The sequence below is a fragment of the Protopterus annectens genome, chromosome 7.part0, assembly GCF_019279795.1.
Source record: "Protopterus annectens isolate FY-2018-M chromosome 7.part0, PAN1.0, whole genome shotgun sequence".
In the NCBI taxonomy this organism is placed as follows: Eukaryota; Metazoa; Chordata; order Ceratodontiformes; family Protopteridae; genus Protopterus; species Protopterus annectens.
The window spans coordinates 1,316,181,135-1,316,195,983 of record NC_056739.1 but is presented as its reverse complement, the minus strand read 5'-3'; the positions used below and the strand labels follow the sequence as shown (position 1 = coordinate 1,316,195,983).

Sequence of the window (14,849 nt, the reverse complement as noted above, 5' to 3'; positions counted from 1 at the left end):
AAAGACACAATATATCATTTAATACCTTGCAAAATTTGAACAGTGCCAATATATAAAGTCTAATTTTATTTATTTAGTTTGTTAGTTTTGCACATATTCATTTTTATAAAATTAAGAATCCTTAGAAATGTTTTCCCTTCCTCTAATTAGATTTTTTCAGATCATTACAAACCTAATCAATAAACCATAATCAGAAGTTCCCTTCAGTATCAAAAAGTGCAGCTCAAGATAGACTCGTGCAGAATTTGAGGCTGCCCAAACAATTATCTGCATTTACCTTGAAGGTGACTATGTTGCTACTTTTCTGAAGGAGCTAGTAGGAAGTGTAGAGTGTTAATATATAAGTGACCTTGTGTTTCTAAGAGACTGTCAATCCTATGCTTCAGAATAAATAATGCTGGAACATTTTAAAATTCTTGAAAAAAATATCTGTGGTTTGCTTTCATCTCTGGCTGAAGAAGAGGGGGTATTAACTGGATTGTCTGTGCTGCTGTCCAGTATTTGGCTCAATGTTAGTTTCACTGACACTGACTTAAAGGGACCTGCTTGAGTCAGGAAGGGGGGACAGCCGGGAGAGGATGTATTTCCTTTACTATTTTATTTTCTCAAAGTGTGTTAAGTGGCATGTACATACTTAGGCAGGGCTTAACTGTTCTTTGACTTCAGAAAGACATTTTTGTGAGAGCGAAGAGAAACTGAGAAATCTGATGCTGGCAGCATTAGTAGTACTAAGATGAGGCGAAAATAGAAAATACAGGGGACGTTTACTTTGATGCTGTTTTTGATCAAATGTCTCAATAGAATATTGTTTCCTGTAAGAGAATGGAGTGGACTGCAGACTTTATTATAGGGATGAGTATTTCTTTCTTGGATGTTGCATTGAATATTATGGATGGCAAAAACTTGGAGACATCAGTTAATAGAAAGTTTGATGAAGGGATACAATATGTTCATTGACAGAGTTGTCATCCCTCCCATACACTGGAGGCATTACCTTTCAGTGAAATACTTAGGATTTCTAGATTATGTAATAATGAGTATACTTTTGTAAAAGAATTAGATAAAACTGTTGAGATGTTTAAGCGAAGGGGCTACAGCAATGAGTTGATTGATAAAAGCTGTAAAAAGTTTTTTGAAAGCAACTATAAAAGAACAAAGGATAGTACCTATAAAATATCTACTATTTCTCCTAAAAATAGGATGAGGAAACAATGTAATACTTTGCATTTTGTTACTACATACAGTTGCTTTAGTGTTGAAATGATGAGACTGGTGAGACATTATTGGGGAATATTTTAATTCCCTCAGTAATGTGTCAGTTTGGCTAAATGAAAAATTAGGGTTTTCTTTTAGAAGAGGGAAGAATATACAGAATTTTTTAGTGAGGAGCAAATTTACTATGCCCTCTATATATTTAGAACATAATATATTAAGTAGTGGGACCTTCACGTGTGGTAAGTGTAAGACCTGTAAGTTTGTAGTGAAGAGTTTCCTACATATGAATAATGTATTTTTCAATACATGTGATAATTTTACTTGTAATTTTGAGTGTGTTATTTATGCCCTCAAATGTCCATGTAACCAATTTTATATTGGTGAAACTAAAAGGGCATTTAAAGTTAGACTAATGGAACATGCTAGAGATATTGCTAATAATAAAGAGGAAAGTTCTGTGGCCATGCATTTTAAAAAATGTCATCAAGGTAGTAATGAGGGGTTAAAAGGTACAGTGCTGGAAAAAGTGAATGTTTCTCATTTTGATTTTACTAGTCTTAAACAACAAATTATTGTTTAAAGAGGCTATTTATATTTTAAAGTTTGGCACTTTATACCCTCATGGGCTAAATGAAGAAATTAATTGGAGGGTATTCATTTAATTATTTTATTGTTTTATTGTATTAATTTGATAAAAAAAAATTCTTAAGTGGATAATTAATCAATTATCCAATTGCTGTTTGTTAGTATATAAAATGTGTGTGCTCCTATGGTTCTTTACTCCTTGAAGGCTACGGCCGAGACATCAGAGGAAGAGAGCTTGTTACAAATAAACTTGTGGATCACCCTTGGGTTGTATTTTGCAGACTTTATTATGTCTGTTATATTTGTATTATTGTTTACTTAGACTGAAGATGATATTAGAGATTATTTGCTGTTCTGCTTTTTGAATGTGAAACTGTTGCTGACAGTAAGATTTGTGTCTGACTATAGTAAATGCTGAGATGAAATAATCTGAGTATTATGAGTAGACTGAGAATGTCTGAAATGCTTTTGGTTTTCACTAAACTTCACATGCAGCTAGACACCCACTTTACATACATTATTGTCTTACCTCAAATGCCTCTGGAAGAAAAAAAAAATTGTAAGGAACATATCTATCAATTATGTGTTTACTTCCAGTTATTTCACTTTTGCATCTTTTTTTCTATTACACATTTTCATTTTTCTTGCATGTGAACTAATGTCTTTCAATGAAATTTGAACATACAACACAAAATGCCTTCCCTCAAAATTTTTCATTCAATGGTGATGGGTGCATAGCGATACACAAAGAATTAAGACCACATTTAACCTTAAGACATTACCTTTCCTGATGAAGATGATGTACTTGGTTATGTTTTTGGTGCTTCCACTATGAGTCAGTTTAGTTTAACACTCCTTTATTATGTGTACTTTGCAGAGGGGCAAACTCCCATGTGTGTCTGTCTTTTATAATTCTTTACTCCTACTTTTAGGATAAAGTTTTCAGAGATTCATTTAAGTCATAAGCAGAACCCCACTGGACTTCTCTTTCATACTGTGTAGATGATCCTTTGTTTTTTTTTATTTCCTTCTTGTTTCTCCTTAAAGGTGTATATGGCTAAGTACCTTACTTACTGTCTACTGTGACCACTTGCTTAATACTCTTCCTATATTCCTAACAGGTATCCAGAAAGAGGCCATAAAAACAGTAAAAGAGTCTACTTCTAATGATCAAAGTCCTACTTACCCAACTTTCGTAGCACAGAGATGACATTGCTGAAAAGGCATTTGAACGATCTCAGGGATCACGTACTGAAAACTCCAAGTAAGTAACCACTTGTCCACACCACAAAGTAAAATAAAAACCCAACTAAATTAAACCCACCCATGTGGGGGGGGACTTCACCCCCCCCACACACATTCCCCCTAACTAAATATACCAACTCTGAGATTGCACTACAGTGGGGAAAGGGGCAAGGTTCATCAAGGGGTGGCGTAAGCCATACAGAATCGGGCTAGGCTTATAATTGCCCCAGGACAGATAGCCTAGTATGAACCTATGAACCTATGGTGGCCAAGTGGTTACTTACCCCTAATTCCTTATCGATGATGCAAGAATTCATTCAAATGTGGTTTCGGGATGTCATCTCAGTATTTAGAAAGGCGGGCAAGTGGGATTTCAATCACTAGAAGTAGACCCCAATAAAATATATACAAGGAAACAGATGAAATTTAATGATTCTCAGCAGAGTGCCTTCCATAGATCTCGGTTCTAGAAATGTTGTTTACAATAAAAATTAGGATTTAGAGGAACTCACATATTAGAGCACTATCACAGTCTTTTTGAAAACTTCTATAAGTCTGATGGCTTTAAGATCTCTTTTCAAAATGTAGCTAAAATATCTGTATCTATCCATCTTCCTAAATGACCTAAGGGGAAAAAAAAACATCATTAGACTAAAAGGACTTAAAGCAGTCAGGAATAATAGAAGTGTGATATGTGCACAAACACTTCCTCACTCAAGACCAGTTGAATGTTCTCTTTTCTTCAGACTGTTTGATGCGGTAGAACCAGAGCAAGATTAAATGAGTTAAGTTACGAATATTCACTTTGGGAAATGCATCTTACCAATTATCCCAAAACTGATGGAAATAATAAAGAATTGTCATTTAATTAACAATTTTTTCTCATTTCATGTTTCTGTAGATGCATATCTCACCTTATTGGTGTTCTGTTTGACTTGAAATCCCCTTTCATCTTTCTCTGAATTCCCCTGCATATCCTTAATACTGCTATTTGTGGTTTTGGGACTGGATACCTCTTCAAAAAATATAATAGTGCATTTTCATTCCTTCTCTTAAGTAACTGCATTTTCATTCCTTCTCTTAAGTAACTGCACTGTCCCTTATTCAGTAATACCATAGCTCTTCCTTGTCCTTGCAATCATACAAGTTATCAGACCAATTTTTTATTTACCTTTTAACATGGCATCGGTTTTGCCAAAAAAGTATATAATGCAATTTAATACAAAAATAAAAATGTCATGTGAAAATTTTATTCTAAATAAACTAACTTCACAAATCAAATATGTTTGTCTGTTTGATGGTATAGTATAGTGTACCACATGTGTATAAAGTGTCAAAGCAACACACATAATCTGACACACCCTGTCAAAATGGAGCCAAGCATTATATATACTCTAGAAAAAAGTTGCTTAACAATACTGTGTAAGAGCAAGGTGGGGGGGGGGGGCGGGTATCAAAGTGTCATTATGGAAGCAGCAAACCTATATGTGCTACAAATCTGCAAGTCAAAAATAAGACATAACATTTCAGTTCACAGTATCCATTACATTAAATATTATGAAAAACATATAGTATTTGTATTTAGGAAATACAGAAAGAGTAAGAAAACAATGTAGCTGGGATAGCAGAATCAAGAACACAGAATAAGACTCCAAAGGAACAAGAAATGCAGTCAAGGACAGGACCTCAAATAGAAGCAGTTCTCTTTATTGGATACAACCACAAGAAACGTTAAGGGCTTTTGACCCCATAAAATTACATGGGACTTCTTCAGAACACAGAGAGTAAAGAGAACTGCTTCTGTTTGAGGTCCTGTCTTTGACTGCATTTCTTGTTCCTTTGTAGCTGGGATAGGAGTCAAATCAACAGAGGCCAAAAATGAAGAATGGATTTTTAAGCGAGTAAGAAGTGGAGGAAACATGGTTTATAGGTGTATTAAAGAAAGCAAACTAAGAGAATATTAACAAAAGCTTACAAATGGTGAAAGAAATGGCAGTTAAATTATTTATACTTATGCTAATAATTCACAAATAAAAACTGGGGGAATATTCAAATTCAGCAACTGGACATGATCTGGATAACAGGGCTTTAGCTAGTTCACAGAATAAACAAATGTCTTAAATCAACTACAAAAACTATCGCACAAAAAGACAGTGATGAGTTCGCCCTAGTCTGAAATGGTGACAGCAGTAATGATTTTTTAACAAATGAAGAGGGTAATGTTTCAGAAAACAGTATAAAGCAGGTGATATTCCCTTTCTCAAAATGAGATTTTAATAGACTGAAAGCTGTTAATTACTTTCTGTAGTGTCTACATGGCTGATATCATGCTCCTGTCTCAATATTGTCTTAATAAGCTTTTTTTCCAGTCTAACATCAGTGCAACTGACTCTCAAGGACTTGATCATATTCCCCTAAGTTCATAAAATTCTCATTCCATTTTCTACCAGTTCCATACAAGATTCTTATCAACAGAAGTGGAAGAGAGGATCCTGTCCTTCAGTAATGGAAAGTAGCCATTTTTGCTGCATTTCATCAAGGAGGGACAGCAATAGACAATACTAACATCAGAACTGTTGTCAGCCAAACGTTTTTAGCAATAGTTGTAGAGTTGGTGGTGCATGAACAACTCTCTGATTTCATGGAAACTGACAGCATACATATCATTGCTTAACATGGGTGATATAGTGGTTTCTGTGTAATACAACTCTACTTTCATGAAATAATTGATTTGTGATAGCATGCATAAAGGACTTTCCTTGGCCTGTTTAGGGTGCTTGAGACTATAAACCAAAATTGTCTAAGTAAACTCCTAACTGAGCTCAAATTAAATAATCAAAGATGGCACTGCAGCTCTTCTAAAACTACAAATACAATGTGTTTAATGTGAGCAAAAGTATCCACAGAGATTAGACTTAGTCCTTCAGTTTATATTTCAACCCTATTCTGTCACAATGCTCAGATCTTGCTTTCATACAATGCATTGATGACCCTTCTTTTCTCTATAAACATGCGTCCCTAGCTACTGCTCAACGTACAATTCAGAGAGGTTTTGTCAAACTTGAACTTTGGCTACAAGTATTCCATAACATCCTAAATGCTATTTTCTGTTTAGTTTCAATCAACTCAATAAAGCCATTCCATTGAATGAACTGGAAAACCATAATGATCATTGTGATCACTGTAGATCCATTATGCCTGCATTGAGCCTAAATGGGGTTTTACTCATAATGCATGATAGCACTGCTGAAGTTAGCAGCCATCATGGGTAGATTGTTAACCTGACAGGACTTGCATGTTGCTATTCTGTATCAGAAAATGTGCAACTGGAAGCAAAATAACTACTTCAGTTATCTCCCCCCAAGTGTCTGATGTTTTAAAATATGACATAGAGAATCACAGTTCCCAGCATCAAATAATTTGGTACTGCTCTTTATCACTTGACCTGCACATTTATTCCACCATTCAAAATGCAACCAGTTGTTAGCCGGCATGGACTTTCTTGTTCCTTAGCTCTAAAAGTAAATTATTTACCACCGTGATAGTCTCTAAACTCTTCTCTGGTAATATCATGTTCACTATCCTTTTCTGCAACTAGCACATCTTAATTAGAGTAGTTGTATAACAGGTGTGTTAAATATGCCCCCCCCCCCCCAAGAACAATGTATTATGACTTATATGAGGTTTAAACTGGGCAGTTTTTGGCATAAATTCACCTTTGCCTGGCTACAATTTCCTTTCTGTCTTTAACCCCGTAAGCCCTTACATTTGAATTTCCTCATCTTTTACTCTCTTGCATGAAATCTGAACTCTTCTGGTCCTATTTACATAATACAGACTAGAACTTTCCATTTCATCATCTCACTCTGGTCTTTTCATTAGACATCCTTGTACACTCTATCATCCTTCAATCCCATCCTACTTCTGCTCTCACCTGTAACACAAAAATGCCTCTAACCTACAATCCCACCATATTCTTTCACTTGTGTTTCCTGCTTTATTTTCTCATTTCTAACCTTTCTCACTTTACCTCCTCTTTTTCCTGCTGTCAGCTACCAACTAGCATATCATTTGTTCTTCAATAGTTTATTTACTATAAAGAATACTCTTTTTATTTTTTCACATTATATTTTTAACTCATCATTTCACTGTTATAATCGATTATCACAAAATTACATTATATTGTGTTGTATTAAAGTTGTATTGTACACAATTATATGTCTTTCTTTTATACTTTGCACAATCTTACATGATTATGTATTGCTTGTAAGCATTAACTGTAAATTGTATTTTTGTAGTAGAGTTTTTTTTTCCCTGGGCCTCTTCTAGAAAAGAATCTTTTTAGGCCAAGTCAGACTGGGTCTAAATTATGTTGTCGAAAGACGAATTCATCAAATACGTCTTTATCAACACATAAAAATCGAACACTGAAATTACTGAACGGCCAATTCAGCAAATTTTTTCCCAGGGGAAAAAAAATAGTTTGGCCATCATTGGGGATTTGCCCTTTTCCCCACTGTAGTGCAATCTCAGAATTGGTATATTTAGTTAGGGGGGTGAGGGGCACATCCCCCCACATCAGGGGGTGTGGTGGGGGTGAAGTCCCCCACTATGTAGGGTTTGAATGTTTGCTTTGTGTTTCTTTGGCCAAGTTATTTTTTTCCACTGGGGAAAAAAATCACTTAAGTGGCTATTCGGCAGTTTCAGTGTTCGATGTTTATGTGTCGATAAAGACATATTCGAAGAATTCCTCTTTCAACAACATCATATAGACCCATCAGACTAACCAGTAAGCAAATACCTATGAATAAATAAATAAATCCATAACTTCAGATATTCCAGCAATATACTCTTTGGTAGGAAATAGGCAGCACCTATCTGAATTTATGAAGAACTTGTTATCAGCATTGTACTTAGTTTCCAAATACATTTGCTTCACTGGAAGATTCTAAGTATATTACTTAATGCTTTAGTTAGTGTCCTTCTAGAGTATTATGCTGTCTTCATAATTAATCTAAACAATATGTATATTTATCCATACTGCAAAGAGTATCTTACTACCATGTGTGCCTACCTACTATATGCTTAGGACTGAATTTAGAATGGATACTTGTACATGTCTTCACCCCATTGCTGTCTGTGCTATTAAAGTAAACCTGTAACACACCATTGCATTTACATCAATGCCCTGATGATTAATGTCCTTAATACATGCCTCTTGTACCACCTTTTGTGCTTTTTTAATGTTCAACATCAAATGTATTACAGGAATTATTAATGAACATTACTGGATGCAATATCTTATCATTTGATCGGGTCTACATCAGTTTATCAAAATCTGACTCCAGCGAACACCTCTTCATCAACCCATTTTTAATCAAAACCTAACATCCTCAAATAATCATTACATCAAACTTTTTCTCACTGCAAGTAACCAGTAGGTGATCATCGGGAATTTGCCCTTTTCCCCACCATAATGTGATCTCAAAAGTGATACATTTAGATGGGTCTAGAACTTTTGATTGAATGATCAAAAGTCCGAAACCCAAATGGCTGGGCATACTTACGCAAAAGTGCTTTTCACCAAAGAAGCAGATTTGCGTAAGTATGCCTGTTGCCAAGGCCATACTACAGTGCGGATAAAGGAAAATTCCCTTTTCCCCACTGTAGTGCGGTCTCGGAGTGAGAATATTAAAGTAGGGGGGTGTGGGGGGGGCACAGCCCCCCCTGCTAAAACGTTAATGTAGTGGTTTTTTTTTTTAGTAACACATTTTAACAAAAGCACTTTTTTGATAAACGCACTTTTGTTAAAGTGTGTTCGGTGGTTATGGATTCGGACGTTTGATCATTCGATCAAACATCCTAGATCCATTTAGATAGGGGGGGTGTGTGTGGGGTTGCAGCCCTTTATCAGGGTGGGATTTAAATGTTTGTGTTTTTGATGGCATCACTATGTTGGCCAACTGGTTACTTACTGTGGGAAAATGTTCGATGTAACGATCATTCGAGGATGTTAGGTTTCGATTAAACTGGGTCGATGAAGAGGTGTTCACTGGATTCAGAGTTTGATAATCTGATAAAGACTCATTTAATCTGCCTATAGAGAAATCAGTTTTTGTTTAACTTTTAAGATGTAGCATACAACACATGCTCATCTGGGTAGATACTATTTCCCAGGTTACATTTGCACTCTTCCATTCATATGATGCCCTCTGCTTCATTTCTTCCATTTTGCAGTTTCTTTTTGCTGATACTGGCTTCAGGATATTCTTTGAGGCTAATCATTTTGCCTCTTTTTCCATTCTTGTTTTGTGAATATAGGCCAACAATGTTATTTACTACTTCTGTCAGGTCCTTCTGAGGTAGTTTGAGAATTTTCTTGCAAACTACACACACTTTAACCTTCCATTATGACTTCCAATGCTCTAGTTTTTTGTTGAGGCTTCGGTTTCATTTCTTGGTGATTTGAGGCTGGTTTCTACATTCTTACTTCCTGTTTCTGTTGGTCATGGCTTCACCCATTTTAGCCATAGCAATTTTTTCTAATAATTTTAGCTATGGTTAAAAGATTACTCATGCCAACAGTCATGATAAGATTGTGTATTGCTTAAGTATTGAGCAAGAGTCTAAACCCTGGGATATTTGTGCAACCTTCAATGAGTCTAGTTTAAGGAGGTGAAGAAACCAGCTTCACACCTATTTGTTCAAAGCTTCACTTTAAAGCAATGTCTTAGCAAGGCCCTCAGACTTTGCCCTGCACTTGTGTTGCTTCTAGAGACAAATGGAATAGGCCCCACTTTCTCATATTAGTATATCTCTGCTCCTAATTTTGAGCTGAAGACAGCCCTCAGGTCTAGTTAGTTAACTACAAACTATTGTCATTAAGTTAACTGTGTCTATTAAGCAGTTGGCCATTAAAGTCCAATGTGCTAAGCTGGCTAACATTAAAGCCACATCGCAATTTAAAGAAAGAGGTGTGCAAGCTACTATGGTGGTGCATGCCCTACCTGCTACTTCTGTGCATTCTGCTGTTGTAGTGTGGTCCACATCAGACAACCTTCTCTGGAAGTGTCCACTTACATCCCAGCTTTAGATGTTTTGTGTCCTGCCTTTCAGGCTGGAGATCTCCTCCTGTGTTGATTATGGACTATACTGAGGTAGCCAAGGTGGCAGACCACTTTGGTTTCTCTCGTCTCTGAAACTTATGAGAGTTATGAAGGCAAATTTGATATCAGAACCTGGTCTCTCCCAAGACTGTTTAGAATACAGAAATGTGGGCCCTGCACTTAAGGTACCATCATACGATTCTCTACACTCACAGTTTAATTATGTGGATTTTATCTTCCCTGCATCATTCTTTCTAGCATTTAGTTGGCCAAATCTGCAACCACAAGAATTGTAACAGTCTCTACTGTGTCCGGCCATTTCCATGTTGACTACAGGTGGCTTGTTGTTGGCCAGTCCCAGTCAGACTTATCTGTCTGCCCCAACATTGACCCCTTTGTGAACTCTAACATTGGCCTTTTCAAATTCTACATAGGCTCTTCTGATGCTTAATCATCTGGTGTCTAGGCATTGTAAAGGCCAGTGTTAGTGGATCCAAGACAGGAAACTCAGATTCAGCTATCATTATGTGGACAGATATCAAATGTTATGGAATTGGTACCCTGATATCTGGTGACTTAGCACAAATGTTAATCCTCTTCTACTGCAAGGCCCTCAAGGACATCTGTCCATACAAATTTTTAGGATGGAACAGGGACCCTTTGATCTAGGACAGTAAACTCCTTGAAGGCTGTTCTGTTCTTTAGAGTGCACAGAAGCACCAAAAAAGTTAACCATGTTGGATGAAACATGAGCAAAATGAGGGATTCAAGTGCCAACCCTCACATCCAAAACCCAGAAAATGTCAATGTTTTACAGATAATGAGGGAGCAGGCCATCTGAGGAGCTTTCCTTTCTGAAGAATATACCAAGCATCATCCTTGGTAGTTTGTACTTGTGTTGATATTATTGCAGGTGATTATAAATATAGCACAGGATAACCAGATACCATGAACCCTACAAACAAATGCATTAAACAGGAATCTTAGATGCCATCAAATTCTGCTACACAGGCAGGGACACCTAAGCCAGATGCAACTGTTTCTGCAGCTTTTCTGAGAAGGAATCCTGCTCCATAGTGTCAGAATTCCCAGCTGACTGACAAAGAGTCAAGGGATTTGGATAGGCTGTAGTGCTGGTCTTTTACCTCCTTGACACTGTGTCTCAGGGTGCTAAATTAGCTAATGTAGATGCTTTAGTTTTAGAGGTATATTTTAAATATGTGTTGCACACTATTAGCAACTTTATGGTATATTTTTTTAATGGCACAGATTTAGCTGTGGGTGTGATTAGAGATCATTGGGCTCTAGCTTAATTATGTATTCTTCGCAAGACTGTGCATCGTGAATTATGTTGAAATTTGCCAAAATAATATTTATGGAGTGGCCCCTTTAAGAGGTCCTTGCTGTTTGGATCTAAATTCAACCAACTTCTCTGGGTATGAAGCTTTAAATAGAAGGAGGAATCCCCTTTGGACACTGGGGTAACATTAAATTTTCTTCTGCATTTCTTTTACAGGACTAAAAGAAGGAATATTAGTCCCAAAATCTAGTGATCCCCTTTCAGGGGCAGTTCAGGGGAGGTTCTGTCTACCCTGCTCCCACCGGCACAAGATTTCCAAGAAAAGGTAATTGAGGCATATAATAAAAAAATATTACCTCATCCCATTAACCTACAGACCAAAATGTCTGTCTTTGCTCTTACTGGGCATAGCACTCATTCAAAGGCTGCAGGTGAGGAAAAAGGTGAAATATATCCTCAAAAAAGTATCCAAGAAGTCATGACAGACCAGCAAGAACAAGCAAATTATTCCAGATTTTTTGCTGGTCATAAAAAAAATTCAAGAACTCAGGCCAATATTGGATTCTCAGCAGGCTAAACACCATTATCCTTTTCATATGGTTATATTGCAATATCTTCTCCAATTATCCATCAATAGGAGATTGGATGTGCTTGTTGTCTTAATCATTATGGCACATATCTCCCCACAGAGACTGCCAAAGCTCCAGGAAGTTCCTCTTCTTCAGAATGGATGCAAGTAGCTTTTACTCTGTCATTTTATCTCACCACAGCCCCCTGATATCTTACCAAATGCATGGCAGTCATGACAGCTTGTCTCCTCTGTAGAGTCTTCCCATAACTATACAACTACATCTATTGACACACACCAAGGAAAGTTTCACCTAGAACAGGGACCTGCTGCTGTGGATCATAATCCATCTGGTGAAGTCACAGATGACCCCACCCAATGGTTTGGAGTGTGCAAATAGGCTTCTAAGGGGACTAGTGGTCGTTAGCCTAGTATCAACCTAAGAACCAATAAGAAATAAATCTTGTTTATAGTAGCCACAGTCTATACCACAACTTGATAAATGCATCTGCTTTTGGATAGAATGCAAACCAATTCTGGTTTTAGACTCACAAAATCAAGCATTAGTTGAAATATTCTGCAGGTACTGGGACTCATGGTACCCATGTCAGGTTATATAGGTGAGTGTTATATGGGAATGTTGTAGTACTAGTTATACAAGCACAGGGTCCCTTGGGAGAAGGTCATCAGGATTTCTGAGGATTGTTGCGACAATTTTCTTTAGTGGATAGGAAAGGCCAAATTTCTTCAGAGCAATCCCTTAGTTATTATCCCTATTATGGAGGAGGTCAAGGGGACATAGTCATCCCAAGAGTCATCCTTGCAGGTCATCCATCTGAAGATGACAGTGATTTTACTAACTCTACAGGCATTCTAAGACTACAGCTCTCCTGGCATTGCACCCATTCATTCAGACAATATGAATTCAGTGTGATAGCTCATCAAACATGCTGGAGCAAAGTAATACTCCTTTCCCCTTCCTCATTCCTAACCCCTCCTCTTCCTACTAGTCAAACCGATCCCTGCTACTAGCTCATTATCCAATAGCATTCAAACAAGCCCTTTGCAATCTTATATCACCTTTTCTCCATACTTATTCTTCTCTACTTCCTCACTCAATGCGCTCTTCTCTATTATTCTAATTTTACAATGTTTATTTTTATTTCTGTTTCCTCCTTGTAGAATATTCACTTCTTCCTCCTCAGCAAGACCTTCTTCAATATTACCCTTTGGTTCATAATAGTGACAAAAAACATAATACTTCTCTAAACTCAGGCTCTCCCCAACCATTTAATCTACTTCAAAACCCTACTTGTCTTGACATCCATGCGCTCAATCTCCAACCTGTGTCCATGTCATATATTAAAAATTTACTAAAAAACTTAAACCCTGTTCTCCTTTTGCTGATGATCTCCCTGCTGTATACCTTAAGCTCACTGCAGTGTCTATAGAATACCCAGTCTCAATTCTCATTAATAGATCTAGCCAAGACTCGCATGTCCCCGCCCTGTGAAAAAAATATTCATTATTCCCCTCCATACAGGAGGTAGCACTTCTGAAAACTCTAACTTCATGCCAATTGCCACCTTACCCCCCCCCCCCCGAGAACTTGGAATATATATTCATAAGCACTCCTTCAGTACCTCTTGCAGAATGATCTCCTAACCCCAACACACCATGGATTTTGACCAGGCCATAGCACCATTATAGCTTTCCTCAACTTTTCTGACACCATTAATAAGGCTATAGATCAAGGAATGTTTATCTCTCCTGTTTTTCTAGATGTCTCAAAAGTCTTTGACACAATGCCACATGAGAAACTTCTGACTCAAATGTCCTGTCTGGGCCTTTCCAAACCAACCTTTCTATGATTTTTTTAACTACCTATCTGAAAGATATCAATCTGTCAAATGACCATCTTCTTTGTGTCCTTTTCTTCTTGTTAAAATAGGGTCTCCTCCAGGCTCTATCCTCAGTCCACTGCGCTTATACATTTTCATCAATAACCTATATACCTCCTTTCAGTAAGATTGCATTATTCACTGTTCAGATGAGTCAGCTATTATCTGCTCATCTGATAACCCACTACAACTACAATGTATTATATAATATGACTTCAACTCAATCAAACTGCGGCTACATCAAAAACAACCTTTACTTAATCCCAAAAAGACTAAACTACTGCTATTTTTCCAAAGTCCCATGCTAAGGCTAAAAACAACTTCCACATTTAAACAATACAGTATTAGAAACAGTTACCCATACCAAACTAATTGGAGGCATCATAGATGACAACTTAACATTTGATCTTCATGTACAAAACTATAAAAATAACTTCTCAAAAGCTAGGTTTACTATACAGAGAAAAAAATCCTTACTTCTTCAAGTAGACTCACCCTAGCTAACACTTTTCTGTTACCCTCCCTTTCCTTGACTGACCTATCTTGACTAACATCCAGATCTCTCTTAAATCACAGCTGGATCAATGCTCTAATAACGTAGGTAAACCTGCAGCTAACCTGCCACATAAAGCTGATCACTGCTCTGCATTACGTCTCATTATGCTATCTGCAACTTTCAACACCTGCCCTCTTTCCACTCTAGCATACTAGACTATACTTCTAATATATACCAGTTGTCATATTCAACCATCATTTACTTATTTACTTATTTATTTATGTACGTTATTTTATTTTTACATCACCTGTTTCCTCATGCTTTATTATATGATGTGTATTCTACTATCAAATGGTATGCATAAGAGTTTTTTTTAGCTACATTTGCACAGGTGCTTTATTTGATGTTATTTAACTCTCTGGAGCTGTTCTCC

At 36.9% G+C, this 14,849-nt stretch overlaps 1 protein-coding gene across 1 annotated transcript in view; it reads right to left on the bottom strand.

Annotated features, from left to right (window-relative positions):
- Nucleotides 1–14,849, bottom strand: part of ADAMTS9 (ADAM metallopeptidase with thrombospondin type 1 motif 9) — a 1,232,634-nt gene that overhangs the window by 420,224 nt on the left and 797,561 nt on the right. The gene's annotated exons all lie outside the window — the stretch shown is intronic.